Source organism: Panthera uncia (assembly GCF_023721935.1).
Source record: "Panthera uncia isolate 11264 chromosome E2 unlocalized genomic scaffold, Puncia_PCG_1.0 HiC_scaffold_19, whole genome shotgun sequence".
In the NCBI taxonomy this organism is placed as follows: domain Eukaryota; kingdom Metazoa; phylum Chordata; class Mammalia; order Carnivora; family Felidae; genus Panthera; species Panthera uncia.
This window is the reverse complement of record NW_026057588.1, coordinates 14,993,562-15,021,173: the sequence shown is the minus strand read 5'-3', so window position 1 is coordinate 15,021,173 and position 27,612 is coordinate 14,993,562. Positions and strand designations below refer to the sequence as shown.

The 27,612-nt window shown below is 42.9% G+C and overlaps 1 protein-coding gene and 1 long non-coding RNA gene across 2 annotated transcripts in view; both read right to left on the bottom strand.

The window, feature by feature from the left end:
* LOC125916003 (zinc finger protein 383-like) overlaps nucleotides 1-27,612 on the bottom strand; it is a 100,602-nt gene that overhangs the window by 13,037 nt on the left and 59,953 nt on the right.
* LOC125916008 (uncharacterized) lies at nucleotides 11,417-14,059 on the bottom strand. The gene is made up of 2 exons (XR_007455810.1): nucleotides 12,532-14,059; nucleotides 11,417-12,135 (listed from the first exon to the last, which is right to left on the bottom strand). It is a non-coding gene; the product is annotated as an uncharacterized LOC125916008 (long non-coding RNA).

Genomic DNA, 27,612 nt, shown 5'->3' with positions numbered 1-27,612 from the left:
TAGCCCCTACCTTCCATCAGTTCTCCCATGTATTTACCTCCCCACAACTTGCCACCTTGGAAACTCAAAATCCTTTTCCTTGGTCTTGTCACATCTCTAAAAAGTTACTGTTCTTTTGTTAAGATGCTATATGAGCCCAAGTTCTAACCACCCCTTTGAGTTACTCAACACTGAATATTCCCATGTGTAGGTATGAGGTACATATTAATAAACTTCTGTTTTTCTCTTGTTAATCTGTCTTTTTGTCAGTGTAATTTACAAGGCCCTGGCCAATGAACTCAAAACAGGTAGAGGAAAACTGATTTTTTTTTCTTCCCCTATATGACCTTAGTGCCAAGGGTTAAAAGACCATTATTCTGGGGACACCTGGGTGGCTCAGTTAAGCTTCTGACTGTAGATTTTGGCTCAGGTCATGATCTCACGGTTTGTGAACTCGAGCTCCACATCAGGCTCTGCACTAACAGTGTGGAGCCTGCTTGGGATTCTCTCTTTCTCCCTCTTTCTCTGTTCCTCGCCTGCTTGTGCTCTCTCTCTCTCAAAATAAATAAATAAAAGACCATTATTCTCCTATCTTTATCCAGCTGGCACCATTTGTGCACCTATTACTGCCAACATCTTAGACTAGCTGCTATGGGGAATAAAAGCAAAATACAAGTCCCTTCACATTGGGAGCTTTAAATCTAGGTAGAAAGAAGAGGAAGCCATCACAGGCACAAACTTAAACAATAAAAAATAATCATCTTACTGAGTTTGAAGGATATTAGAGACTACTTGATCTAAGCATTTATGTTCTACCTGCTTGAAGCAGCTGAGTGTCTTGAGGGGGTGAATACCAACCAACAGGGGTATTGGTTGGGTATTTGTAGCAGGACCCATCCCTCCCTCTCCCTCACACTGCCACTGCCCTGATGTGGCCTGAAGAGTGCAAGTGGGTGGTTGGGAAGACTGTGGACTCAGATCACACTGTCCCCAACTAGATTTGGAACTCACCTGTCCCCAACTAGAGTACTCTTCAGCCAATTAGTTAACCTATCAGCACTTCCGTTTCCTCTGTGAACCAAGAAAAACAGCATTTATCTTACTGGATTATGCTGAGGATCAGAGAAGTTGGTAAATGTAAGGATTCAAGACAAATGTCTGCTGCACACAGTGAGCGCTCCAGAGAGGAATTCCCTGGCCATTCTATGAAAATTCTTCCTTCTCATTCAGGTTCTTATTCCCCTCTCCTGCTTTAATGTATCCCCTTCACTCTAGATAACGCACATGTTACTCATATTTATTTTCTGACTCTGTGCTAGACTCTAAGTTCCATATGCATTGTTCACAGGGCTATTGCCCTGATGCCCAGAACAGAGCCTGCAAACACTAAGCAGTCAAGTATTTTTAGATGACTGAATGTGCATTTATTATTATTATTCCCTGAACAAAGTTTCAAATGGCCTTCTACTACCTAGAACGCTGTACTTTGGAAGGTGGGAAAATATAATGGCCCTTGGCATGGAAGTACTGGTGAGGTGTCTTGGCGTGGAGGTATGCAGAAACCAAGCTCCAAGGAGCCTAGTTATCCAGTTCTGAGATTCTTCCTACCCCATCAGTTTTTCTGTCTTTTAAAAAATGGCAAGGGATGCCTGAGTGGCTCAGTGAGTTAAGCATCCAACTTTGGCTCGGGGCATGAGTCTCCCATCAGGCTCTCTGTTGTCAGCTCAAGCTGGCTTTGGATCCTTTGTCTCCCTCTCTCTCTGCCCCACCCCCATCAGCGCTCGCGCTCTCTAAAATAAATATTTATTTATTATTATTATTTAAAAATTTTTTAAATGTTTATTCATTTTTGAGAGAAACCAAGCACAAGCAGAGGAGGGGCATAGAGAAAGGGAGACATAGAATCTGAGGCAGGCTCCAGGCTCAGAGCTATCAGCACAGAGTCCGACGTGGGGCTTGAGCCCATAGACCACAAGATCCTGACCCGAGCTGAAGTGAGATGCTTTATCGACTGAGCCACCCAGGCACCCCTAAAATAAATATTTAAAAAGGGCAAAACTTGCAGTCCACAGATAGGGTTAGTTTGAGCCATACAAAGCATTAAAAGTTTTATTTATATTACTTATATAATGTATGATTTCACATGAAAATATCAACTTATGAGTCCTGTTAAAAAAAAATCCATAAATCTGACTACTCTGGGCTTTGCACTGCTGCAGGGCCACAGTTGGCTGAACGTGACTCACACTGGGGGTCCATTACCCTAGGCATGTTATTGGCAGGTTGCTGCAACTCCTACCTTATCTGTTTCATTTAGCTACCTGCCTGTTCCCTTTGGTGATTTGACTTTGCATCCTTTCTCAGAACATCATCACTCCTTGAGGGATGATACTGTGTCTCTCCCCTCTCAGGGGACCCTTCCCCAAATTTCCTGTCCCCTATCAGTGCAACTGTTCTATACTGGTTGTAGAATGGCTTTAAGACAGGACCCCACTTTGTCCCCCGCCTACAGTAATCCCAGAACCAGCCCTCCACCAAACTAATGATTATAAATAAAACACAGACAGGATGAATGAGAGCTATGGTTCTTACCCCTCATCCCTAGCTCTTCCTTCCTTCATTCCCTCCCTCCCTTCTTCCTTTCTTCCCTCCTTCCTCCCTTTCTCCCTCTCTCTCCTTCCCTCCCTCCTTCCTTTCTTTCCTTCCTTCCTTCCTTCCTTCCTTCCTTCCTTCCGAGTGTGAGTAAGGGGAGAGTGGCAGAGGGAAAGAGAGAGAGAATCTTAAGCAGGCTCCATGCTCAGCATGGAGCCCAATGTGGGACTTGATCCCAAGACCCTGACCATGAACTGAGCCCAAATCAAGAGTCAGACGCTCAACGGATTGACTCACCCAGTTCCATGGGGTGCCTAAGTAAGGGCACCTGGGTAGCTCAGTCAGTTAAGTGTCTGACTCTTGGTTTTGGCTCAGGTCTCATGATCTCAAGGTTCATGAGTTCGAGTCTCACTGTCAGGCTCTGTGCTGGTGTTATGGAGCCTGCTTAGGATCATCTGTCTCAGCTCCTCCCCTGCTCTCTCTCTCTTTCAAATGGATAAACTTAAAAATGAATGAATGAATGAATGAATGATCCTAAGTACAGCCATGGCTTAAAATCACTGGGTCAGAGGAATCTCAGGATAGAGAGATGAGACCAGGTTTTATGAGAGGAAGGTATGATCTTGGTCTTAAAGGGCACACAGTATTTTGAAGGGTCAAAGAGAAAGAACAGAGGTGGGCACTCCAGGAAAGACATATAGAATGGGAGGAAATAAAGAATGAAAAGTGACTAGCTATGGGGCTCCTGGGTGGCTCAGTCAGTTAAGCATCTGACTTCCGATGAGGTCATGATCTCGCAGTTCACGAGTTCGAGCCCCACATTGGGCTCTGTGCTGACAGCTCAGAGCCTGGAGCCTGCTTCGGATCCTGTGTTTCTGTCTCTCTCTCTGCCCCTCACCTGCTCACGCTCTGTCTCTGTCTCTCTCTCAAAAATAAATTTAAAACAAAAATTAAAGAAAAAAAAAAGAAAAGTGGCTAGCTGGAAAAGACAGAAGGTAGTTTGTAACAGACTACAGAGGGTTTGAAAGGCCAAAGGAATATAAAATCCTGTACTGTGCATTTAAGGTAGTATTTGAGTAATACCCTTGAACTGATGGTAGAGGAGTGTACATGTGGATGGACAGGTGGTAACGTACATGTAGCAAAATACTATTGAATCTAGAGGTGCCTAGGTGGCTCAGTCGGTTAAGCATCCAACTTCGGCTCAGGTCACGATCTCATGGTTCATGAGTTCGAGCCCCGTGTCAGGCTCTGTGCTGAAAGCTCAGAACCTGGATCCTGCTTGGGATTCTGTGTCTCCCTCTCTCTCTGCCCTTTCCCATTCACGCTCTGTCTTTCTGTGTCTCTCAAAAATGAAACGTTAAAAAAAAATACTATTGAATGTAGGTGGTGGGTGTGTGAGTCAATGTTAAAGTCTTTGTATTTTTTCTGTAGATTTGAAACTTTTCATAATTAAATATTGGAAAGAAAAAGACTACTCACTCCTTCAGATACCTGCCTAGTCCTTCTGGTGATTTGATTTTACAACCCCTTCTTAGAATGAACACACACACACACACACACACGCACATATACACACAAATACTTTGAAATCGCTGACAAAGTAGCTACACTGGAGACCAACTCACATTTTTTTCAACAAGTTTAACACAACTGGTATTCCTGCAACCCTGGAAAAATTCATGGTTTCTCTGTCGGAGAACCATACACATAGGGAGTGTGCTAACTCTAAATGGATGACACTCCATGACCTGTTCCAAACCTCTCTCACTGGCTAGCAACTCAGCTGGCAGCGTGGGGCACTAAAGCCAAATCAAGGGGAGGCCAGACTGGTGTAAAAGCAATCTGTCCCTTTGTCAGCTGAAAAATGGATCTGAGGCTGATGCTACCTGACAAGACACAAGTAGCCTGCTGCTGGATCCTAGCAGAAGACTTCATTTTTCAGATGGAGTGACAGGGAGTCCATCCTTTTTGTGATGCTCACAAAGGTGGGCACAGATGACCCAACTGAGGCAGTAGAGATAAGTGCACTGGCTTTAAGTGTGGTCCCTGAACCCACAGCACCAGCACCCCTGAGGAACTTGTTAGAAATACAAATTCCTAGGCCCCATCAGAACCACTGAATCAAAAATTCTAGGGTGTGGGGCCCAGCAATCTGCTTTCACAAGCCTTTTCAGTGATTCTGATTCACAGAAAAGTTTGAGAAATAGTAGCTACAAGCACACTTTGGAGACAACCATGTTTAAATGACAGCCCTCCTTCTCCCATGACTTTGTACCAGTAACATGACATTTCTGTGTCTCAATTTTCTAAAAATGGGTATTTGAATAATATTACTTTTAGGGTGGTCGTGAAGTTTAAAGTTGCTATTAATAAACATCCTATGACTGTGAGGGGAACCAGCCTGGATGAGGCTGACACTGTGAGCAAAATCGACGAGAGGAATGAACGACTCCTAGTCCTTGATAATCTTATGAAGCGAGAGAACCAACCCCTCCAAGTGTACCCTGGCTCTGAACTTTCTTTTTATTTTTTATTTTGAGAGAGAGAGGGAGAGAGAGAGTGTGTGCAAGTGCATGAGCGGGGGAGGAGCAGAGAGAGACAGGGTGAGAGAGACAATCTTAAGCAGGCTCCATGCTCAGTGCAGAGCCCGATGGGGCTGGATTGCATGACCCTGGGATCATGACCTGAGCCAAAATCAAGTGTCAGAGGTTCAAACAATTGAGCCACCCAGGCGCCCCTGGACTTTCTTTCTTTTTTTTTTTTTTTCTAATGTTTATTTATTTTTGAGGGAGAGAAAGAGAGAGACAGACAGAGCATGAGTGGGAGAGGGCAGAGAGAGAGGGAGGGAGACACAGAATCTGAAGCAGGCTCCAGGCTCTGAGCTGTCAGCACAGCTGACCACAGCCACATGAGTAAGGCCAGGTAAATCAATAGAAGAGCCACTCATCTGTGCCAAGCCTAATGGCTGACCCACAGAATTGTGAGCTAACAAATGACTTTTGTTTTAAGCCCGATAGAAATGAAGAAATGAAGAACCAATAGATAGAAATGAACTACCATAACAAATACCGAAAACACATGGCATTAGCTTTGGGAACAGGAACAACAGAGGCTATTAGTAGGGCCACCTGGGTGGCTCAGTTGGTTAAGCATCTGACTTCAGCTCAGGTCATGATCTCATGGTTCCTGAGTTTGAGCCCTGTGTCAGGATCTGTGCTGACAGCTCGGAGCCTGGAGCCCACTTCGAAATCTGTGACTCCCTCTCTCTCTGCCCCTCCCCCGCTCATGCTCTGTCTCTCTCTTTCAAAAAATAAATAAACATTTAAAAAAATTGTTTTTAAAGCTTCTGCACAGCAAAGGAAACAATCAGCAAAACTAAAAGGCAACTGACAGAATGGGAGAAGATATTTGCAAATGACATATCAGATAAAGGGTTAGTATCCAAAATCTATAAAGAACTTATCAAACTCAACACCCAAAAAACAAATAATCCAGTGAAGAAATGGGCAAAAGACATCAATAGACACTTCTCCAAAGAAGACATCCAGATGGCCAACCAACACATGAAAAAATGCTCAACATCACTCATCATCTGGGAAATACAAATCAAAACCACAGATACCACCTCACACCTGTCAGAATGCCTCACATTAACAACTCAGGCAACAACAGATGTTGGCGAGGATGCGAAGAAAGAGGATCTCTTTTGCACTGATGATGGGAATGCAAACTGGTGCAGCCACTCTGAAAAACAGTATGGAGGCTCCTCAAAAAACTAAAAATAGAACTACCCTACAACCCAGCAATTGCACTACTAGGCATTTATCCAAGGGATACAGGTATGCTGTTTCGAAGGGGCACACGTGCCCCAATGTTTATAGCAGCACCGTCAACAGTAGCCAAAGTATGGAGAGAGCCCAAATGTCCATCAATGGATGAATGTATAAAGAAGATGTGGTATATATATACACACAATGGAGTATTACTTGGCAATCAAAAGGAATGAAATCTTGCCATTTGCAACTATGTGGATGGAACTAGAGGGTATTATGCTAAGTGAAATTAGTCAGAGAAAGACAAATATCATATGACTTCACTCATATGAGGACTTTAAGACACAGAACAGATGAACATAAGGGAAGGGAAGCAAAAATAATATAAAAACAGGGAGGGGGACAAAACATAAGACTCTTAAATATGGAGAACAAACAGGGTTACTGGAGGGGTTGTGGGAGGGGGGATGGGCTAAATGGGTAAGGGGCATTAAGGTAATCTACTCCTGAAATCATTGTTGCACTATATGCTAACTAATTTGGATGCAAATTTAAAAAATAAAATTAAAAAAAATTTTAATATAAAAAAAACCAGGCTATTAGCAAAAGTTGGAAAAGTAGTAAACAAACTGTTAGTGCAGACTAGAAGTGTAGCGAGGAAACCACCATGGCGGCTTGAGAAAGGGAATGCATTCTACATGCTGGCAAAAATGTCACCTGTGCTAGTTTGGAAAATAGAAAAAAACACTTCATGATTTTCAGATCTGGCTAAAGAGATCTCTGGGAACCCCGTTATAGGCTTCCGTTGGATGCTCCTAGCTACATACGATAAGAAAGAGAAGAGCTTGGGGTGCCTGGGTGGCTCAGTCAGTTGAGCGTCCGACTTCAGCTCAGGTCACGATCTCGCGGTCCGTGAGTTCGAGCCCTGCGTCAGGCTCTGGGCTGATGGCTCAGAGCCTGGAGCCTGCTTCCGATTCTGTGTCTCCCTCTCTCTTTGCCCCTCCCCCATTCATGCTCTGTCTCTCTCTGTCTCAAAAATAAATAAATGTTTAAAAAAAAAATTAAAAAAAAAAAAAAAGAAAGAAAGAGAAGAGCTAAAGAGGCAACTAAGCAGTTTATAAGTATAACATAGAGAAAATACAGACCCGTGGGGAAAAAACAAGCCGAGCACCCTAATCAACTAGCCTGGTAACTAGCCTGGTAACGGTCATGCATGGATGGTCTCCAGTCCCAAACTGCCCCCCGACTGCAGCAACATGAGCAAGCCCAGGTGAAACCTGCAAAACACCCATCTGTGCCCAGTTCAAAATGCTGACCTAGAAAATTGTGTGCGAATAAATTATTTTGTTTTAAGTCCATAAGCTTTGGGGTGGTCTGTTACGCAGCAAAGGCTCACTGATAAACTGATAAAGGAATGTCATGTTAGATGAAAAATACTTTACAACCAATATCATCCTTGACTTGCTGTGATGCTAATGCTGTCAGAAACTCCTTAGATTTGGCAAGGAATAGACTCAGTCCTCCTGTTTTTCTCTCACTCTGGAGCATGAAGTCATTACTTGGAAAAGAGGACAGATTCATCTGAATGACCTGAACAGTTATTTTTTTCCCTTTCTTCAGCCAAGTGCCTAAAAAATGAATTAATCTATGTTAAAAGTATATATGATGGCTCCACTGTGTTGGCAATAAACACACTTACAGAATAATCAGAACATGTCAGAAAAGACCACACATTTGAAATGAAGAGTGTCCTGAATATCTAAGACACTGTCATGAGCCACTGAAGGAGGGTTTCTGAACAGAAAACTGATGTTACCGTAATGTTTGGGGAAAATGAGAATCATAGAAACACGCAGTGGGTAGCAAAGGACTATATCAACACGCGGAAATAAATTGGGACACGATTGTGAACATTCACATGAGAAAAAAGATCTGCACTGGCAGGTCTACCCTGGGGATGTAAAACTACACAGTATAACAATAAAAACAAAAACAAGAAAACTGCACAACATGAAGCAGACATCGTGATGGAAGAAGGGGGCCTCAAAAATGGAAGAAATAATCCACAGTATCAAATGTTTTAGAACAGGCAAAGTTCCAAAGCTCCAACTGGTGTGAGTCCCCACTGCTTCAAAACAGTCATTTCCATTTACCTTATCATATTCCTGTTATGAGAGTAAATACAAATCTATAAAAAGAATTGCATGCACTAGGGGCGCCTGGGTGGCGCAGTCGGTTAAGCGTCCGACTTCAGCCAGGTCACGATCTCGCGGTCCGTGAGTTCGAGCCCCGCGTCGGGCTCCGGGCTGATGGCTCGGAGCCTGGAGCCTGTTTCCGATTCTGTGTCTCCCTCTCTCTCTGCCCCTCCCCCGTTCATGCTCTGTCTCTCTCTGTCCCAAAAATAATAAATAAAAAACGTTGAAAAAAAATTAAAAAAAAAAAAAAGAATTGCATGCACAAGATTGATCATAGAAGCAAAATTTACAATAATTAAAATAACTGCGAGCAAGTTAAATGTTCCCCCAAAGTGGACGGAACCCTCTTATACTGTTGGTGGGAAAGCAAGCTGGTGCAGCCATTGTGGAAGACAATATGGAGGTTCCTCAAAAAGTTAAAATAGGAACTACCACGCCATCCAGTAATCACACTACTGGGTATTTACCCAAAACAAAACAAAATAAAACAAAACAAAAACATGAACTCAAAGGAATACAAACACTCCTATGTTTATAGCAGCATTATTTACAAGAGCCAAATAATGGAAGCAGCCCAAGTATCCATCATAGATGAATGGAAAAAGAAGATGTGGTATAAATATATAATGGAATATTATTCAGCCATAAAAAAGAATGAAATCGCGCCATTTGCAACAACATAGATGGTACTAGAGCATATAATGCTAAGCAAAATAAGTCAGTCAGAGAAAGACAAATACCGTATGATTCACTCATATGTCGAATTTAAGAAACAAAACAAACAAGCAAAGGAGAGAGACAGAAACTGAGAAACAGAATCTTAACTACTGAGAACAGACTGATAATTACCAGAGGGGAGGTGGGTGGCAGGATGGGTAAACTAGGTGATGGAGATTAAGGACTGAACTGGTGATGAGCACTGGGTGATGTATGGAATTGTTAAACCTCTATATTGTACACCTGAAACTAACGTAACACTGTATGTTAACTATACTGCAATTAAAAATAATAATACAAACGTTCCCCCAACTTGGTTAATAGTGGATGGGTTCATCCACTCATTGCACTATTATATAAATCACATCCAGTGGGATAAGTGTTGGTAACCCTAACCCTCCACCTATGAAAAATTTGTCTGGATAGATACACTGTACTAGCTTTAACATAGTGATTTTATCATTAAGGTCTATCAAAATGTGTATGTGCGAGTGTGTGTGTGTATGTGTGTGTGTGTGTGTGTGTGTGTGTAAAATTAAACAAAAACCCCAATGGTAACAGAATCCCAAAACAAAATGGAAGACTCGGAAGTGTGCAGGCTGTGCCCCTCCACATTACTGAATGTTGTCCACCAAGTACCCTGCACACAGCAGACATTCAGCAAATTTGTTCAATGAAATCAACGAAAAAATGCTGAGGCTTAGCAATACCCTGTGCCTGCCAGCCCATCTCATTTGTTACAAATTCTCATTTGTTCTCTCAGGCAAAGGTCCCTGGCAGTGACACCTAATATCCTACTGCATATTTGTTTAAATTGGTTTGCATAATTCAGCTGTCATGCATATCAGAGTACCTGCATGGTCTATGCAAACCCCCTGAAACATGTAGTTAATTATGCGCCCCAAATAACATAACAATACAAACAACAGAAACTCCTTTGATACTTAGTTCCTTCAAATAAATTTATTTAAATTTGTGGTTCCTCTATGCACCAAACATTTAGTATGTGTCAGGTACTCCTCTAGGCACAGAAGTTTCATCTTAAACAACTTATCCATTCAAATGCTTGTACCCTTTGATCAATTTTTCCTAATACTTTTTTTTTTTTTTTTTTTTTTAAGTATTAGGGGCAGGAAAAATCAGCCCACACAAATATCTAGCTTTTCCCAGAAATCATAACGCTTTCCTATTAACATTACGAGGTGGTGAAGAATACACACAAAAGACTCAATGTTACGTTAGGTAATGTCCTCAATTAGATTTATTATGCATTCTTGGTACTAACACTTTCAAATGAATGAAATATTTTACAAATGAGAAACACAGAACTCTCATAGTTGTTCTGATAACATCCAGGAAATTGTAAATCACTACCACAGAAGCTCAGGATTAAATCAACGTCTCATTTTCTGTTTAAATTTTCCTGATTTGTTTTTATATGGATAGTCAAAGCAGATCTGAAATAACCAAGTAATGCGTGTCAAAAATCATAGTAAACCAGGCTGGCAACTGCGTTGGTGCTCGATAAATGTTAATCACATTCAATTAAGGGAAGGTCATCACAGCTACCATTGACAGGGGTTAGAAAGTTTCCCCTTAGGGGCGCCTGGGTGGCTCGGTCGGTTAAGTGTCCGACTTCGGCTCAGGTCATGATCTCACAGTCCGTGAGTTCGAGCCCCGTGTCGGGCTCTGTGCTGACAGCTCAGAGCCTGGAGCCTGTTTCAGATTCTGTGTCTCCCTCTCTCTATGACCCTCCCCCGTTCATGCTCTGTCTCTCTCTGTCTCAAAAATAAATAAAAACGTTTAAAAAAAAAAAAAAAAGAAAGTTTCCCCTTAAATCCCTATACATCCATGCCTTTGATTTCCTTATGTCAAATTCCTTCTCAACATCCTTCAAAACCTAGCTTACTCAAAGACAAAATCTACACGCCTCAGTCTGGCACTCAACCTAGCCACCCAGACTCAGAGGTGAAAAATGAAAATCCTTCAGGGGCAAGATAGGTAATAAATGAGAGAGGCAGGCAAAATGATAGCTGGTCAATAGTTTCAACCTCAGTTTGGAAGGTATTGTGAAAAGTGCAGCAAATAAACTCGGCAGGACCTGTCCAAATGATGAAGACACTGTTCAGTGTGAATTACCTGACACCAGAGTTAAGAGCAGTTTATTTTCAGAGAAGCAGGCAATCCAGAATTTTTGGTGAAATCTCCAAATGCTGAAAAGGCTCTCAATGTAAAATTCAGGTCAGACCATCAAACTCCTCTCTGTTCCATGCGTCTGTATCTTCACCAGCACATAAAAATCAACCTGAAAGCATTCTATTAACCACTACAACCTTGCCACACTGTGGCCAGGGCACTGTGCCCTGCCTCAGACTAACCATGCTTCCTGCTCTCCTCCCTGCTCTGCCAACTCTCCAACTTGCCAAACCCTCAGGGGCAGTTCTGACAGCCCTTCTTCTGGAAGCCCTCCCTAACCACCTCAGGTCACAAGCATCTCTGCTGTCCCTACCCTTCATCCTTATCACTGGACAATTAAGCTTGGATGTTCCTGTATTTTTATTTAAACTGTTTTACGTGTGCTGTTCAAACTGACCATTTCGAGGATGGCCGAGGTATGGAAGAAACAGAAAGGAATGGTGAAGGGGGGATTCTATGTCAGATGAGCCACCACGCCTCCACGAACAGGAGTGAACTTGGCCCAATACCAACAAGGCAGTCTGCAGTGCAAGAAAAAGGAACAGGGCCATTCTGTTGGCAGCCAGCATGGAATTTGATGAAAATTCTCACCTCTTTTTTGGCTTTCAGGAGCCCCGTGGCCATTTTCCTGGTCTCCTGAATGCTCTCTCTGGAGAAGGGCAAAGTCTCAGAAGACAGATCTGGGGATGTGAAGAGAAATGCCCCTATGGAGAAGCCCCTCCCCAAGAGTCGGGGGGGGGGGGGTCGGCTCCGGAGCCCCACAACTGCGGGTTGAGAGTGTCCAGAAATCACCAGCACAACCCAATTCCCATCCAGAGCCCTGGGAAAAGGGTCCAGGGTGACCGAGCACCCTCACATTCAGCCCCAAGCTCTGGCCAGGGAGTGGAGCCCATGGCCCCCTGCAGAGGCGTGGGGGGTCCGTCTCTAACCTTATGGGCTGGAATGAAAATATAAAGGCCTGGAGGTGCCTACAGAAGAACGCCCGAGTACAGAGGCAGCCTGTTCCCCCACGAGTAAAACAGGGACAAGCAGAGGGATGCGCTGACTGGACGAGGCAATGGTTATAGGGCACTCACGGAACGCGGGGTGCACGTTGCCGATCCTGAGGCTGAGACTCGGGAACGAAGTGCAGAAGTACGGGAAAATCCCGAATGAAGTGCCGACGCCACTTCCAAACAGCGAGTGGCGGATCCCACGGACCGGAAATGCTCCTGCTACGTCAACTCAAAAACAGGGGGAGCGGAAGGGACGGCGGAAGTGGCCGCACGGGCTTCTGGACTGTGTAGTCTTTGAGACAGAGAGGTGGTGGGTGAGTAGGCTTGCTAACTGCAAGGTGACTTTGACTTCTGCACCTCTCATACAACCAAGTTTAGGAGCCCACTGTTAAGATGCCCAGACCGCAAGGTGCACTTATTTCTCCTCCGAAGGGCAGTGAGATCTTGCGGACCACGAGAGGGTCGCAGAAGTGCCCGAGGATTTTAGGATATGTGATCCTGGCTTCCCGCCGGTGCTACGGAGGCGGGTGGCCAGGCTGTGCACTGACGGTCAGCGGCGCGGACGAACTGGGGTAACTCATGCCAAGGCGCCGCCCCGTGTGCCCTTCCCGTAGCAGAAACCAGGGTCCAGATTGGCGCGAGTGGGCGCCGGTCACGGCAGAGCACTTGAGGGATGAAGCAGTGGAGTGATGCTTTGTTGGGACTCGGGGATAAGAGCGACACCGGCCTTGGTCCCCGGAGGTAGGAGGGGCGCCAGTATGGACAGGGAACGCCAAGGCTATTTTTGAGGAGAGCGGGATTGGCTGGGCTAACTCCAAGCTTTGGTCTTGTGTCCCCGGGGTTTTGGTAGATAGGGAGGCCGGACTTGAGGCCAAGAGCACAAGGCCCCCTGGTGGTAGACGTAGTCCCTGGGTTTTTTGTTTTTGTTTGTTTGTTTGTTTTTGGTGTTTGTTTGTTTGTTTGTTTTTTAATTGGTAGCTAGGTGACAGGTGACACTTAGAATAAATTTACAGGGGTTGTGGTTGGGAGGTCGGGGGGGAGTGAAGAGGAAGCATAATTTGACAGTTTTGTTCATCATGATTTTTTTGCATGAATTCTGATTTTCAAAGATACTACCTTAAAATATTTATCTTGAATACTGAACTTTTATGGTGCCCCTTATATTTTGCCCCCCAAAGTCCTGGCTGTAGGGAAAGGCATGAATAGATCTGACACTATATGAACCTCATTGGCACCTACTGGCTTGTAGAGTTGATAGGAGATGAAGGCCTGGCTTCTGGGCATTAAGTAGCCAGAAAGAGCCCTTTGGGAGCTTACCCTGAATGGTTGAGTTGGGTTATCTTTTCTTTCCTGATTTCCTTAGTATCTACAATTTCCTGATAACTGAACCTTCCAAAGCCCCACCCACAAAACACCTCCACGACCTATCATGGTGCACATATTCGAAGACTACTCTTGAATCTTCACACCCTACTCCAGAATATCTTCCAATATCTCTTTACCTGAAGGAGTAAAAAAACAAAGTTTGCATGTTAGTATCAGCCTTCCCCATTGGATGGTGTTTAGGAATGAGGATCGGCCCAGTGACCTATTCCAGTCCTGGTGGCATACCTCAAGAGTTTCGTATCCGTGAATGTGAAATGCTTGTTAACAACTCATTACGAACCAAAGTCAGGCATGGGGCTGTGAAGAGCATACATGAAATGGAGGGACTGAAAGCTTTAGAGAAAGGATTGGGGTGCTGGTGGGGGGAGGTGACTGGAGGTAAGATTCTGAGATTATCCAGATCCCTATGTGTAGACATGTGTGTACACAGTCACTGAAGAGAAACCTAGGCTGATAGGCTACCTGTAATAAGTCAAACATAATATAACACAGCAGGTCAGGTGAGGGGCACTTGGGTGGCTCTGTCAGTTAAGGATCTGACTCTTGATTTTACTCAGGTCATGATCTCACGATGCATGAGTTTGAACCCCCCTGTTGGGCTCTGCGATGACAGTGTGGAGCCTGTTTGGGATTATCTCTTCCTCTCTCTGCCCCTCCCCTGATCAGATGAACACTGCTCTCTCTTCTCTCTCTCTCTGTCAAAAGAAATAAACATTAAAAAAAAAAAAAAAGCAGGTCAGGTGATGATGTGACTCTGCAAACTTACTCATACCCCTTTCTCTCCTTCGGGGAGGGGAAAGGGGTTGGAGGTTGACTCAATCGCCAGTGGCCAATGACTTAATCAATCATGCCTGCCTGTGCAAAAACCCAAAAAGCCTTCATAAAAACCCAAAAAGACGGAGTTCAGAGAGCTTCCAGGTTGGTGGAGATTCAGGAAGAGTGGTCACTCAGAGCATGAAAGCTCTGTGACCCTTATCCATACCTTGCCCTATGGCTGTTCCATCTAGCTGTTCTTGAGCTATATCCTTCTATAATGAACTGGTAATCCAGTAAGTAAAATGTTTCTCTGAAATCTGTGAGCCTTCTATCAAATTAAATAAACCTGAAGAGGGAGTTGTGGGAGCCTCCAATCTATAGCCAGTTGGTCAAAGCCCAGGTGACAACATGGACTTGTAATTGGCATCTTAAATGGGGGGATGGGAGGGAGTCTTGTAGGACTGAGCCCTTCACCTGTGCCATGTGATACTGTCTCCAGGAAGGTAATGTCAGAATGCAGTTGAAATGTAGGACACCCAGCTGGTGTCTGAGACTTGCTTGAATGTGTGTGGGGGGGGGGGGGGGGGGGGAGGGGGGGGGGGGGAAACCCACAGTTGGAATTAAGGTGCAGAACCCCTTTATCTTTTTTTTAAATTATTTTTATTTTTTTCAATATATGAAATTTATTGTCAAATTGGTTTCCATACAACACCCAGTGCTCATCCCAAAAGGTGCCCTCCTCAATATCCATCGCCCACCCTCCCCTCCCTCCCACCCCCCATCAACCCTCAGTTTGCAGGACCCCTTTATCTTGAACCTGAGTTTCCTTAATAAATCTCAGAGCTTTGAGATTTAATCTCTGTGCTTTGAGGAGTCCTATTTCCCATACTCCTAATTGCACTCTGAGGCTCAGAGATGTGAAAATCCATTTAAATTATAAACACAGTGGAGGAAAAAAAAACTAGTCATGCCCATCTAGGAAAATCAATTAAGAAGAAAAAAATTGAAGAAATATTCTTTGAAATTAAAAGCCAGACAAACTACTGTGTCACTGATGACAAAGAAGAAATTGACCTGCAATCTATTAAATCACTGGAAGAAACAATGGTGAAAATACTAGAATAAGGCTACTTTGGCACCCAGAGATCTTAAAAACAGTGCCTCCCCAAAAGCACTATAGGAGGAATTTCTAGTTGGAATAAACTCAGAAAGTTTAAATAAAACTGATCACAAAAAGGGAAGGACAAAACTCCATAACTGGACAGTGAGGGGGTGTGGGTGAGTCTAAATCACCAAAAAGTCAAATCATTAAAAATTAATTTCCAGTGAATGATCATGAGTAAAAATGATGGTTAGAGGGAAGTTTTTAGCCTGAAAGTAATCTATGACTTAGACATTAAGGCAGAGGCAGAAAACTAAGGAGCTAGCAATCACCTCTTAGGTCAGAAAATGAACAGGAAAACAAGGATATGAGGGAGTGAAGAAATAATCAGATGAGGGTGGGTGGGGGCACTTATGGGAATGTAGGAGGCAGAAGTGCAGTTTGTGCATAAAGTCATTACAGAGACAGTCCTTGGGGAGGGGGGTACACAAAGGATCATACTAGATGTGGAAGATGACAGTTACCCCTGGAAGGTATATTCAGGGGTTGATATTAGATTGTTTAAAAAAAAAACAAAACACGAAAGAGTCAAGTGTAGAGCCTTTCCCATCCTATGCACAGATGGGAGGGCAGCATGAGTGACATCAGCACATGATGGGCAAATGGGGTAAATAAATAAGTAGAGGAAACAGCCCTCAAGAGTGAGATGAGGGGGGCACCTGAGTGGCTCAGTGGGTTAAATGTCCAACTCTTGGTTTCAGCTCAGGGCATGACCTCACAGCTTCTTCATGGGTTCAAGCCCTATGTCAGGCTCTGCATTGATGGTGAGGAGCCTGCTTGGGATTCTCTTTCTCTGCCCCTCCCCCATTTGTACCATCTCCGTCTCTCTCAAAATAAATAAACTCTTAAAAAGAAAGAGCGAGATGAGGAAAATGTGCACAATCCTGTCCTCGGAAAGACACACCAGTAAAATACTCATGTGGGAACTCTGGGGTTCGAGGGTAAGAGATGGCTGCCCACACCTCTGCTATGTCCCTGCAGCCACAGGCTAGCAGGCAACACCTTCTGCTCCAACAGAGTTGGCCAGAGAAGGCAGTTAGAGCAGAAGTCAGGGAGGAGCCAGGGCCTCCCAAAGGGCCTGGAGACCTGCTGGTGCCACAGTGACTCCCCAGTGGGGAGGAGGCTCCACAGTGAGAGAAAAAACACAAAGTAAACACAGAATTTGTATATTTTTATAATAAGATATTTCATATACATTCAAGTAGAGGTGGCTACAGTGGCAGAAAATAAGACAGAGGAATCAGCTAGACACCACAGATGTGTAATGATGGATAAATAAATTATATGTAAGGAGAGTTTATCCACATATGCAGGCTTTATATGTTCATAAATACTTATATTTATGCACCATAGAGATGCATAAACCAGTAGAGATGTTCACACAAACTGCACTCACACTGTGAAGTCAACAGAAGATGAAGTAAAAACAAAGCGGTTAGAGAGCATCAGTCTATTTTGTGAGACACACACAAACACAGCTTCTCACCTCCCTTCTGAACACCACTACTGCCTGCAGCAGTAGAGGCCAATTCCAGCCCGGGCTACTTCTACAATGTCATAAACATGGATATACATACCACAGACCTCACTAGAAACTAAAGCCAGGAAGTGCAGAGACTGCGGAAGACAGACTTCAAGTAAGAGGGACTACAAAGTCCGGGAGAAGGCACTGGGGAGTAGTGATTCCAAGAGGATCCAGATGCCTGTGCAAGGGCCAAGCAGTGAGCAGACACATGTGACTAGTACTAAGTTAGCATGAACTCAAACATCATCTAATTATAGTGCTTCTCAAATGTTGGTGCAACAGATCCACTCGGAGGGCTTGTTAAACAACAGATTGCTGGGCCTCACCCAGAGTTTCTAATTCACTGGTCTGTGTGGGGCCTAAAAATCTGCTTTTCTAACATGTTTCCAGGTGACACTGATGTTGCTGGTCCAAGGACCATACTAAGATCTAGTCTAACACTAGGGGCACCTGAGTGGCTCAGTTGGTCGGTTAAGTGTCCGACTTCAGCTCAGGTCATGATCTCACGGTTTGTGAGTTTGAGCCCCAAATCTGGATCTATGCTGACAGCTCAGAGCCTGCAGCCTGCTTCGGATTCTGTATCTCCCTCTTTCTATCTCTGTCTGCCCCATCCCCGCTACTGCTCTCTCTCTCTCTTTCAAAAATAAATAAATAAACATTAAAAAAAAAATAGATCTAGTCTAACACCAGGTCACGAGGAGGTACTAAAGAGCAAAGAAGCAACAGAAGGGACTTAAAGACTACGTGGAGGGGCTTCTCTGTAAACTCCTCAAATGTAAAAACCTTCAAGACGCTGAAAGAGCATTTACAGCATCATGCCTACAATAAAAGGTACCATGGAGGGAGTGCTCTGTCAGGTAGAGTGACAGGCCCAAGCAATGTACCTATGGAAACCTTCCCCAAAACCTGTGACCCTGGTGCTCTGAGAAATCCTACTTTCCACCCTCTCTCATTGAGATCTGACACTCTGTTTGCTGATAACATCCCATCACAGCACAGGAAAGAACATCATTGATATGCCCGTTTTATGGTATTTATGGACTTTCTTAGGTAAAAATAACACTCACGTAGAAATTTTTAAAAATAAATTTTTCTTTTTCATATAAAAGAACACAAAATTTCATATCAGTTTAATGGAAATCCTAAAATACATAGAAAAGATATAAAAATGATTATCAAAAATACTCAACGAGGCAAAGCAGTACTTAAGAGTGAGGTCTTATACATCCTAAATTATATATAGCTACATATGATATTTTAAAAATCAAGGCAGGGGCGCCTGGGTGGCTCAGTCGGTTAAGCATCTGACTTCGGCTCAGGTCATGATCTCACGGCTTGTGAGTTCAAGCCCCATGTTGGGCTCTGTGCTGACAGCTCAGAGCCTGGAACCTGCTTCAGATTCTGTGTCTCCCTCTCTCTCTCTGCCTCTCCCCTGCTCACACTCTGTGTCTCTCTGTCTCTCTCTCTCTCAAAAATAAATAAACATTAAAGAAAATTTTTTTAATCAAGGCAAAAACATAAGGGGTGCTACACACCTCTAAATTTATGCATTCCAGTTGTCCAGTTTAACGCTAATTTGGAGATCTGTCAAGAAAAATACATTAAAAAAAATGGGGAAATGGGAACCCTCTTGCACTGTTGGTGGGAATGCAAATTGGTGCAGCCACTCTGAAAAACAGTGTGGAGGTTCCTCAAAAAATTAAAAATAGACCTACCCTATGACCCAGCAGTAGCACTGCTAGGAATTTACCCAGGGGATACAGGAGTACTGATGCATAGGGGCACTTGTACCCCAATGTTTATAGCAGCACTCTCAACAATAACCAAATTATGGAAAGAGCCTAAATGTCCATCAACTGATGAATGGATAAAGAAATTGTGGTTTATATACACAATGGAGTACTATGTGGCAATGAGAAAGAATGAAATATGGCCCTTTGTAGCAACGTGGATGGAACTGGAGAGTGTGATGCTAAGTGAAATAAGCCATACAGAGAAAGACAGATACCATATGTGTTCACTCTTATGTGGATCCTGAGAAACTTAACAGAAACCCATGGGGGAGGGGAAGGAAAAAAAAAAAAAAAAGGAGGTTAGAGTGGGAGAGAGCCAAAGCATAAGAGACTCTTAAAAACTGAGAACAAACTGAGGGTTGATGGGGGGGTGGGAGGGAGGGGAGGGTGGGGGATGGGTATTGAGGAGGGCACCTTTTGGGATGAGCGCTGGGTGTTGTATGGAAACCAATTTGACAATAAACTTCATATATTGAAAAAAAATGGGGAAAGTGTCTAACTCAACTAATGGGGCAAAGGAAATAATCATTAGTAAGTAACTGCAAATAAATACCCAACCAAGACAAAAAAGCATGTCACCTCCTATGGGAAAAGGCTGAAATGAGGGTTACAGGAAAAAACTATGACCCTCAAAGAAAAGCAAGACAGAATAAATCAGGCCAAAATGTTAAGGAACTGGAAATGAGTCTCCAGATCAGAAAAGAAACACGACAAATGAAAAGAGAGAAAAGAGGGAGCAACAGGGATGTTGCTCACAGACTCCAGGGATGTAGAGGTCCATGAGAATAACGGACACTGCAAGAGAGGTGGAGTGTGTACATAGAATCATTCTCTAGAGCTGTGCTGTCCAATAATGTAGCCACTCATCACACGTGGCTACTGAGCACTTGAACATGGCTAGGCTGAATTGAGAAATGGTATAGGTACAAAATACACTCCAGATGTTGAAGACACAAAAGGATGCTAATTAAGGGGCACGTGGCTGGCTCAGTCTGTGGAGTGTGCAACTCTTGATCTTGGAGTTGTGAGTCTGAGCCCACGTTGCGTGTTACTTAAGAATAAAATCTCAAAAAAAAAGTCAACTCATTAATAAGTTTTATGTCAATTAAATGCTGAGACCATACTATTTTGGAAATATTGGGTTATTCAGATGTTAAAATTAATTTCACCAGTTTCTTCTTACTCTCCCAAAAGTAGCTACTAGAAAATTTAAAAATACATATGAAGCTTGCATTATATATCTATTTAAAAGCACTGTTCTGGAGAGAAATGGTCTCTAGCAGGGTAGGGTCATAGGGACATAGGAGAGGTGGGTGGAGGGAAGTGACAGAGACACCCCTGGTAAGCAGCTTCACTTGCTGGCACTGAGGGACACTGGCGATTCAGGTGTGGACATGCCTCATTTATGCATAGCAGCAGGGTTAGCATGGGTGACACCAATGGGTGCTAGGCTGACATACGAAACTACCTAGTTTTACAAAACTTTTTTAAAAATACTATTATATCAATGACAGCTCACAGAAAAAAATTATAATTGAAATAAGAAATACTTAGGACAAATAATATACACATACACAGCATCAAAACTATCTGGCTAAAAACAGAGTCCCACTTCTCCACACCGTCCCCCTCCAATTCCATTAAAGTACAAATTATAAGAGAATTGAAGCTCCAAACCAATAAGCTGAGATTGTGAGAATGTTTCTGTTTGGAGCAGGAATCTCACTTCCCCAGTGGGGTTGAAGGTGCCTTCTACTGTTATCTCTGCACTGTGCCCTTTTGACTAAGTTACCGCTAATGTTGAGTTAGAAATCAGTAACAGAAAAACTAGGGGAAAACCTAATTTGGATGTTTAAGAAAACAAAGTTCAAAATTCACTGCTAAGGAGAATGAATCTTCATGGGAAATATGAAATACTTTTTCATGAAAATTCAAGAAAATTCTAACAACCGAAACTTTTGGAATTAGGGTAACCCAGATGAGATTTTAATCCCCCTGAAGGACTTAATTTCCTATGCACCAAGAGCACTTTACAGCTAGAGGTGGAAAATTATCTTTATAACTTCTCACAAAAGATTGAAACTAAATATCCAAGATCAGGTTTTCCTACTCTGATAGAACTGCTCCTGAGAACAGAAGAGGCCTACAGATCTGGAAACTACTCAAGGAATCTGTATTGCTCCTTCATGGCATACCCACAATGGGAACCCAGCAATAACAATAAAACAAAACAAAACAAAACAAAACCAGACAACTCTTGTAATATGGTTAGAATCTGAGGTCTTCAGAGGTGCCTGGGTGGCTCAGTCTGTTGAGCGTCTGACTCTTGATTTTGGCTCTGGTCATGATCTCAATTCATGAGTTCAAGCCCCATTATGGCTCTCCACTACGAATACTTGGGATTTTCTCTCTCCCTATCTCTCTGGCCCTCCCCTGCTCTCTTTCTCTCAAAATAAATAAATAAACTTAAAAAAAATGAAGTCTTCAGCTGGGACATTTTCTATCCTGGAATCTAAACAAGCCAAATATAACCCCTTAAAATGATGTGAATAAAATTAAAGAAGGCATTGGGAGAGAAAGACAGATGAGAGGTTTAAAGGAACACTTGCTTTTTTACTCCAACTTTCAGGGCTCCTCACTGATGAGGGGTCCAGTCCCAGCTCTGGACCAAAAAATGGGAGAATTTTAACATGATTAGTGTTTTCTTTATTATCTATAGTTATAAAAACATTCTCAATAGTTTGTGTAAAAAATAACAACTATCACAGGTGACTAAGACATAAAAACTATCTCCCACTCACCTACCCACAAGCTGAAGAATTTTAAACTGGTAGGGTCATTGTCTCGATTATCACCATGACATGAGATCAAAACCAAATCACCAGGTGCCATATAAATTGGATGTCTCAACTGAAATAAATATATGCTGTGCCTGATGAGGCAACTGAACTTATCCACTGGGGCAGCACACCAGGAGGTGCCACACATGCATCTAGGTGTGCATTTGAACAGAGGGATCAAACTCTCACCCCACAGCTCTCCTATCCCTCACTGGCACTGCAAGGGTGGAGCTGGGAGGGAAACCCACATCTCAGCAATACCATGGGGAAAGAGATACTTTGGAATTTTGCCCTGATTTCTGAAGGGCATTTCCCCTTCTCCCTCTGGGTTATGTTTAAATCCTCCTGTTGTCCACTCATCTACCATTTTGCCACCCCAAACTACAGCCCAAGTCATCTCCTGGGCCTTTCTTGGTGTGAATGTTGAAAGCTTAGCCTTACCTCTTCAATCTCTGCAAGATTTGCCCAAAATTCAGACCTGAAAGAATAACAAACAAGATTTGCTTGAGAAGGTTCAGTCTCTTCCTTCTTAGAGGAACCTTTAAAGAACTATTAGTCCAAGGAGTTGACATGGCGGAGTAGCAGGGGCACTCTACGCTTTCCTTGTCTCTCAAACACAGCTCTATTGAGGTCAGATCACTTGGAACACCCAAGAAATCGAACGGAAAGTGGCAGAAAGATCTCCACAGTTGGAGGGAGACAGCTTGGCAGATGTGAAGTGCGTGGATGTGAACTGGGAGAAAAAAATGGCAGTGCCACAGAGGGGGAAGGAACCCTTTCCATGAAAAGTCAAAAAAGAGAGAAAGAGTTGAGTTACTGTGGCATCAAGTTAGCACAACAGGCAAACTTTTCTGGACCACAGACTGGGGAGAAAGAAGTACTGAGTGTCCCAGATCTTTTTTACAAACAGCTTTTGGAGCTCAAACTCTGGGGTTTTGAAAGTGCATGACCTTCTCCAGAGCAGAGCTGTGGCGGGTGCTCCTGGGGAGGAGGGAGCTGCCCCCACAGTGCATAGTGTGGTGTAGAGATCTCCAGGGTGCACTGGGAGAGAACAGTCCCCTTCCTGGAGTATTTCTGGAAAAGGATATATTGCTTCCCCAAGGACAAGAGACCCTGGAGGTGCCAGCCAAAGGCCTTTCATGAGCAGGGTGGAGAGGCTCTACTCCAGATAAGGGGAGCAGATCCGTGCCTTGCTGGGTCCTTTAAGACTTTGGGTTTTGGTGGTGCCTGGGTGGCTCAGTCAGTTAAGCCTCCAGATCTTGGTTTTGGCTCAGGTCATGATCTCATGGTTCATGGGATCGAGCCCTGTGTCGGGCTCTACACAACAGTGCAGAACCTGCTTGGGATTCTCCCTCCCTCCCTCCCTCTCTCTCTCTTTCTGCCTGCACCCCCCTCTCAAAATAAATAAATAAACATTAAAAGTTTTTAAAAAACACTTTGGGTTTTGAATCCCAGCCACACACCAAATAAAAAAATGCAGGAGAACTGTGGTGCAGGGCAAGCTAACTGCCCTCGCTATTCCGTTAGGGCTGTATGAATAAGCAGGGGTTGAGATCCCTGGGCAGGGACGAGACATTTGGTGGTGCCATTTCCGCCCCCCAAAATCAACACTGTGGGACCTCAGAGAGCAACACAGAAGCCCCCAGTGGAGGTGGGATCGCTTAACACCAAACCCTGCCACTCTGTGCCTGGCAACTGTTTATTTACTGGGGCAAGACTGACTCTGAGCCAACACAGGCAGCCTCTCCTACAGACCATCACAGCCAGCACTCCACATGCGCCAAAAGACAACTCTTTTTTTCTCTCCTCCTCCTTTTTTTCTTTTGGTTTCAGGCTCATAGTTTCTTATCTGTTTTTTTCTTTTTTTTCATTTTTCTTTTCTCTTTTTGGGGGGGGGGAATCAGTCTTTTTTATTCTTTTATTTTTCCTTCTTTTTCTTTTCTTGTACTTTTTTTTCCCTTTCTGTTTTTTTGGAATCAGTTTTATAGTTTTTTGCTTCTCTGTTTGGTCTTCTTTTCTCCCCTTTCATTTTTCTCTTTATATGGGATCAGGCTCCCTGCCCCCCTTTTTCCTTTGTTTCCAGGGTTATTTCAACAAACAAATCAAAGCACACCTGCTTGAAGGTCCAAACATTCCATCACTACAAGCAAGGAGGAGTTCTGCAGGGGACTGACTGGCCAGTGGGAAAGAGAGGCCAAAAATGCAACAGCAGAGTGCATGCAACATACACCAGAAACTTCTTGAAGTGCCAGGCCCTGGACAGTGTATGACCGCTTTTTAATATAGTAGTACTCTCAGGTGCAGGACACATAACAAACCTTTAAAATATGCAAAAGACAGAAACTTAGCCAAAATGACAAAAGGGAGGAATTCTCCCCAGAAGAAAAGTCAAGAAGAAATCACAGCCAGGGACTTGCTCAAAGCAGATATAAGCAATATATCTGAACAAGAATTTAGAACAATAGTCCTAACACTACTAGCTGGGCTTGGAAAAAGCATAGAAGACACCCGTGATGCAGAGATCAAAGACCTAAGAACTAGTCAGAATGAATTAAAAAATGCTATAACTGCGATGCAAAATAAACTGGACACAGTTGACAACGAGGACTGAAGAAACAGAGGAGGGAATGTGTGAAATAAGATAAAATTATGGAAAATAATGAAGCTGAAAAAAAGAGGGAAAGCAGATTATTAGATCATGAGGGGAGACTTAGAGTAAGTGATTCCATGAAACAAAATAACATCTGTATCATAGGAATTCCAGAAGAAGGGCAGGAAATGGGGGGAGAAGGTTTATTGGAGCAAATTATAGCAGAGAACTTCCCTAATCTGGGGAAAGAAACAGTCATTCAAGTCCAAGAGGCACAGAGAACTCTCTTCAAAATCAACTCCCCTCAAAATACAAACATAAAGAGAGAATTCTGAAAGCAGCTAGGGACAAAAGGTCCTTAACCTAGAAGGGTAGACACATAAGGGTAGCAGCAGACCTGTCCACTGAAAACCTGGCAGGCCAGAAGGAAGTGGCAGGAAAGACTCAATGTGCTGAATACGAAAAATATGTAGCCAAGACCACTTTATCCAGCAAGGCTATCGTTCAGAATAGAAGGAGAGATATAGACTTTCCCCGACAAACAAAAACTAAAGTAATTAGTGACCATTAAGTCAGCCCTGTAAGAAATTTTAAGGGGGACTGAGTGGAGGAAAAAAAAGAAGACTAAGGCAATGAAAGAATACAAAGGACCAGAGAATGCCACCTCAAACACCAACTCCACGGGTAACACAATGGCACTAAATTCATATCTGTCAATAACCACTCTGAATGTAAATGGACTAAATGCTCCAATTGAAAGACCGGGGTGGGGGGGGTGGTGGGAGGCACCTGGGTGGCTCAATTGGTTGAGCTGCTGACTTTGGCTCAGGTCCTGATCTTGCAGTGTGTGAATTTGAGCCCTGCGTCGGGCTCTGTGCTGACAGCTTGGAGCCTGGAGCCTACTTCAGATTCTGTCTCCCTCTCTCTCACTGCCCCTCCCCCACTCACACTCTGCCTCTCTCTCAAAAATAAATAAACGTTAAAAAAAAGACATAGGGTATCAGAATGGATAAAAAGTAAGATTCATTTATATGCCACCTATAAGAGACTTGTTTTAGACCTAAGGGCACCTGCAGATTGAAAGTGAGGAGATGGAGAACCATCTATCATGGTAATGGAGGTCAAAAGACAGATGGAGTAGCTATATTTATATCAGACAAACTAGACTTTAAAACAAAGGCTGTGACAAGAGATGAAGAAGGGCATTATATCATAATTAAGTGGTCTATCCATCCAGAAGAGCTAACAATTGTAAATATTTATGCTCCCAACTTGGAAGAACCCAATATATAAATCAATTAATCACAAAGAAACTCATTGAAAATAATACCATAATAGTAGAAGACTTTAATACCCCACTTACAACAACGGACAGATCATCTAAGCAGAAAATCAACAAGGAAACAATGGCTTTGAATGACACACTGGACTAGATGGACTTAACAGATATATTCAGAATATTTCATCCTAAAGCAGTAGTATACACATTCTTCTTGAGTGTATATGGATTATTCTCCAGAGCAGATCACATACTGGGTCACAAATCAGCCCTCAACAGGTACAAAAAGATCGAGATCATATCATGCACATTTTCAGATCACAACACTATGAAACTTGAAATCAATTACACAAAAAAATTTGGAAGGCCCCCAAATACATGGAGGTTAAAGAACATCCTACTAAAGAATGAATGGGTTAGCCAGGAAATTAAGGAAGAAATTTAAAAACACATGGAAGCAAAAGAAGATGAAAACATGACAGTCCAAACCCTTTAGGATGCAGCAAAGACAGTCCTAAGAGGAAAGTACATTGCAACTCAGGTCTATCTCATGAAGCAAGAAAGGTTCCAAATACACAACCTAACCTTACACTTAAAGGAGCTAGAAAAGGAGCAGCAAATAAAGCCCAAGGCCAGCAGAAGAAGGGAAATGATAAAGATTAGAGCAAAAAATAAACAATATAGAAACAAACAAACAAAAAATACCACAGATCAATGAAACTAAATGCTGGTTTTTTGAAAGAATAAATAAAATGATAACCCCCTAGCCAGACTTCTCAAAAAGAAAAGAGAGGTCCCAAATAGATAAAAATCACAATGAAAGAGATCACAACCAACACCACAAAAACAGAAACAATTGTATGAAAAATTATATGCCAACAAACTGGACAATCTGGAAGAAATAGACAATTCCTAGAAACTCACACACTACCAAAACACAAACAGGAAGAAATAGAAAATGTGAACAGGCCCATAACCAACAAAAAAATTGAATCAGTTATCAAAAATCTCCCAGCAAATAGGAGTCCTGGGCCAGATGGCTTCCCAGGGGGATTCTACCAGATATTTAAAGAAGAGTTAATACCTCTTCTTCTCAAACTGTTCTAAAAAAAAAAAAAATGGATGGAAAGCTTCCAAACTCATACTATGAAGCCAGAATTATCTTGATTCAAAAATCAAAGACCCCACCAAAAAGGAGAATTATAGTCCCTGATGAACCTGGATGCAAAATTCTCAACAAGATACTAGCAAATTGAATTCAACAGTACATTAAAATAATTATTCACCATGATTAAGTGGGATCCTGATCATGCCCTGGGCTGCAGGGCTGGTTCAATATTCACAAATCAATCAATATGATAAACTACATTAATAAAAGAAAGGATAAGAACCATATGATCCTTTCAATAGATGCAGAAAAAGTATTTGACAAAATACAGCATCCTTTCTTGATAAAAACCCTCAAGAAGGTAGGGATAGAAGGAACATACATCAACATCATAAAAGTCATATATGAAAGGCCCACGACTAATATCATCCTCAATGGGGAAAAACTGAGAGCTTTCCCCCTAAGGTCAAGAACACGACAGGGATGTCCACTCTCACCACTTAGTTCAACATAGTACTGGAAGTCCTAATCTCAGCAATCAGACAACAAAAAGAAATACAAGGCATACAAATTGGCAAATAAGTCAAACTTCCACTCTTTGCAGATCACATGATACTCTACATGGAAAACCTGAAACACTCCACCAAAAAACTGCTAGAACTGATACATAAATTCAGCAAAGTCACAGGATATAATATCAATGTACAAAAACCAGATTCATTT